Source organism: Aptenodytes forsteri, unplaced genomic scaffold, assembly GCF_000699145.1.
Source record: "Aptenodytes forsteri isolate BGI_AS27 unplaced genomic scaffold, ASM69914v1 Scaffold181, whole genome shotgun sequence".
Lineage (NCBI taxonomy): Eukaryota > Metazoa > Chordata > Aves > Sphenisciformes > Spheniscidae > Aptenodytes > Aptenodytes forsteri.
In genome coordinates, this window is record NW_008795702.1 from 4,433,788 (window position 1) to 4,438,078 (window position 4,291).

At 41.1% G+C, this 4,291-nt stretch overlaps 1 protein-coding gene across 1 annotated transcript in view; it reads right to left on the reverse strand.

The window, feature by feature from the left end:
* Window positions 1–2,987: 2,987 nt before the first annotated feature.
* Window positions 2,988–4,291, reverse strand: part of LOC103902209 (glyoxal reductase) — a 53,600-nt gene continuing 52,296 nt past the window's right edge. The window contains exon 9 of the mRNA XM_009283227.1: window positions 2,988–3,074. The gene's annotated coding sequence lies outside the window, so the exon portion shown is untranslated. The remainder of the gene's footprint in view (window positions 3,075–4,291) is intronic.

The following is a 4,291-nucleotide window of genomic DNA, read 5'->3' on the forward strand; positions in this document are numbered from 1 at the left end:
CGCCGGCCGGCACACCGGCGAGGCGGGAGTCGGCAACCGGCCCGCGGCCCGTGGGGGACTCGCTTCATGCCACTGTCAAACGCGACCCTGCGGTGGTGTTTCCACACGCAAAACCCGCCTTTGAATGTTCAGAGGATGCTGTAAGATACCTACGTGTTTGAAAATACGAAGAAAAGGTTTAAATTCATTTGTTAAAACAAAATTGGCAATGACGGCTACTTACAGTGGTAACGGTGCGGTTACACAGAGACTGAGAAGTGAGTTCAGGTTTTATAATTCCTTCTCTCTTCAAACTTTCAAAAGAAAAACCACCTCAGTGTATGTGAAATGCCAGCTCTGTTGGTAATCTACTGTTGCACTTACTACAGAAATTTTCCTTTTCCTTCCTCGCTCTGTTCTCTTTAACTCCGCTTCAAATTGAAACGCAAAAGAATATCCAGAGCTCAATATATTGGGTCTTTTAGTTCGCAGCATCGCACCAGTCAATTACCAGTAGCAGTTGTTATGGGGAAGCAGCTTTCCTCCGAAAGACGGCAAGAGTAACTCTACCCTCAGGGAGAGAGTCCCTCTCTTATTTACGCTAATAGTCATGCTTCAATTGCTCCACGCCTCTCCCAGAATGACTCAGATAAATTACACTGGCAAACAGACATTTACTCTTCCACCACAAAGCTAGAAACTTGAAAAGATATTTAGCCTCCTGAGAGCCTGGAGGAAAATACAGCCGTTAAATTACAACTGTCAGAAAAGGCACATAAGATAAATCATGCTTGAGGTTGACATATGCATCCCCCGCAACTGCCTGACATACCCTAGATATTTCAAGCTTTGCCCCTTATTTAGCCAATTTATAGAAAATACTAAATAAAAGTGCATTCATTAGCCATTTTCCTCTAGGAAATAATTCTCACATGATTTTAAGCAAGAGGAATATATTAAAGGAACATGTTTTAATTAAAGGATAGAGTGACTCAGGGTTTCAGCAGGCAGAGGTACAGGCTTTCATGTTTGGGTTATTGGTTAACCAACTGAGAGGGCTCCAACTCAGAGGTGTGACATCCAACAAATTATTTGTCAGAGGCTGGGGAAAATACCTGGGCAATTTCAGTTCCACTCCAAACACTTGGGTATTTGTATCGCAAAAAGCATCATTAAAATTAGGTGACCACACGCATCTGTAGCCCTCTTGACATCTCAGCAGGGAGGAAACTGAAATACAGCTTCATTCTTCTCAGGCAAATGAAGCCAGGTCAGCTGGATTTGCACTGAAGGCTGTCTAAAACCTCAGAGGTGACAGGTTAACGTGGCTCAACTGCACAGGTTGCAGCCTGCTTACGAGGGCGGAACCACGGAGGTAAATTCAGGTTGGTCCGGCCAACTCCACCAAAAGTATGCTGGTAAGTGTTTAGCGAGGTGATTTACACCAGGGTTGAACTCCATCCCCACCAACAGAACGAGAACTCTTTTCTCGGTACCTCCCCAACGGCCAGGTCCGGCGTTAAGGAAGCTTGTACTTCTATGAAATGCCCTACAGAAATCCAGGGTATATATAGCTCCTTTGAGAACTTGACTCTGGAATTGCCTACAGTCGGAATGAGGAGAAAGGACAACACGATGTTACTCATGCACCATTTCAGAAATAACCAGAACGCAGGCCTCAGTCGAATGCCAGCGGGAGGGCTGCGCACATCATGACACCAAACTGATAGGTACGAGCCGCTTGGCCGGGGTAAACTGCTTAAAAAAGTGTTTCTGCAACATGTCCACAAGCATAAAGAGGCAGACACTTCTGTTCACAGGGCCCGTGAACATGTAGATGCTCTTAGATACTCGAGTATTCAGGGTGAGCAGAAACTCATGGTTTAGGGTCTGGCACCAAAAAAAAAAAAAAAAAAGGCTGCCTGTGACAACCAAAGTTCTTGTGGAACTTCCTATCGGAACTTGGCGTGGTGGGGATTTCAGAAACCTGGCTAGTCACAGGGCAATTTTCTTGCAGGAAAATGCTTTGATCTTGCCAGAAAAGAGGTTGCGAGCTGGGGTATTCCCAAAGCCTGCGTACTGAGAGATCGGTGGCCTCTGACGCCACCAGAAGACCGTACCCTCTTAGTGCTAGCGCTGCCGGCCAACTCGCGATTGCATCAGAGGAGTGTCTGAACGTTATCCATCTTGAAAAGATACAGAAAATCCCCGCAAGACAGATTAGCAAGGGATTTTTCTCCAACACATTGCTCTTCCGCACCTTCAAAAATCTTTATCTGTGTAAGCAAAAAGGACTTCTATTCATCCTGACGCAACTTAGGCCACAAACCAGATGCGCTAGGCCAAGACAGGGGATCCTTGAAACGGTACCGACAGAAGAGGTTTGCTCACCGAGAGAGTACCAAGAGTGGCCTGCAGAATCCCCCCAAATTCTCATGACTAGAAGAAATGTAAAAAACAGTGTAAAAAGTCAGGTTCAGATTTCTGCTGCAATCCCGGAACAAATATTCCGTATTTTGAATAATTTTTCAAGATTTACATGCATCGTAGCATGCTCTTATCTGTGCCTTTAAGTAACTAATACTTTTCAAAATCTGTAAGGAAAAAAACCCCAAACTAATCTGTTCAAATGGGTTAAAATGACACCTTAAATGAAGCACGTGCAGGCAGAAGAAACTTCATTATCATACTGTGAGATAGCTCAACCCATACTGGAAGAATATGCCAGAAAGTTCCGAGAAAGCAGAGAAAATGCTGAAAGTAAGCATTTCTGTGGCTGTAAGAAAGCAACAAAGAAGAGAGTAAACAATGATTTTATTAATTTGTTAACATAACAGTAAATACAAGCCATTGGTATTGATCCTTCATTATTGATTGATATTTATTAGGTACTCTGAATACCCAAGAGAACAATTTAGCTCTATTGTTCAGTTTAAGATGAATTAACGTTTCAGTTGCATCGCTTTTGCAGTATAGAACAATCTGGTTTTAAATTATCCTTTCCACAGTGGATAGGTTAGATGAATTAATTTTCTGTTGATATTCATAGTGTTCAAAAATTCCATATCTTCTTCCCTCAGATTAAAATCAAAAACCTGGTTTGGAGAAAAAAAAAAGAAGAAAAGTGATGAGAACATTGCAAAGACTAAAGCGCACACATTTGTTTAGTATTAGCACTCTATAATTTAGGTGGTCTGTTTTTATTTTGAGTTCTTGATATTGATAATTAATATCAATTAAATGGCCTTTTTTGTTTTAAAAGGCTATTGTAAAAAGTTTGCTGTGTTCATTTTTGCGAGGATTTGTACTTTATTTTCAGATCACTAAGCTGAACATAACATTAGGAAAGCTTAAGTCCAAGTGGAAAGAATTGAAGTCATTGAGAAAGTGCCATGCGCCAGTTTTACTGGATATCATTGCACCCAAAACCGTAACACGCTTTAATATATCTAATCATGCTGTATGGTTTTTTCATATGTATTAAAATATAGCAGAAGTTGTACGGCAATGACACTGTATAATGCAGCATTAGAAAACTTTCTGAAGGTTAATTTTTTATTCCATCGATACGGATCAGTCAACTAAAGTCCTACCGTACGTTTTCTTCTAGGGTACGCTAAAGACATTAATGGGCATGGTAACTGAACTGAACATGCTATTCTGAAGAACCAGAAGCCGTAGATGGAAAATCTGCAATTATTTGGCAGATTACAGATATTACTTATCTGTAATACTGGGGAGGGGGAAGCAGGAAAATAACCATTTTCCTGGAAAAACCAAAACAAAACCACCTGTGATAATTTTTCTGATTAATCAAAAGGTACTTACACCTGCTTTCTAAGGCACTCATGATAATCACGTAAAAATCTCACAAACCGTGTGACGTAAAATAGCTGGCTGCTGTTTCATTAATATAGAGTCCATTAAATATATATTTTTCGACATCAGGAAAGTGAATTTATACCACAGTATATGTATGACCTTAACAGCTACGCTTCGGATTAATCTTCCGCCACCTTTATACTGCACCCAAAGCAAGTGATTTACTGTAAATTCACCTTGGCAACATTATACTTATGGATATTCAAGGGGATGAATCCAGGTCATGAAGAACCATTAGGAAAGAATGAATTCATAGAAAAAAGAAAAACAAAACAGAACAAAACAACCCAACAATCGCTGCTCTCCTTGGTACCAGGAAACTGTGAAAGTAATTGTACGCCTCCCCCCCCCTCCGAATTTACAGCCAGGTTACGAACTTAGCACTAGTTCATTATACTGGAAGATTGAAGTCTCCTCTAGAAAGTCCTCT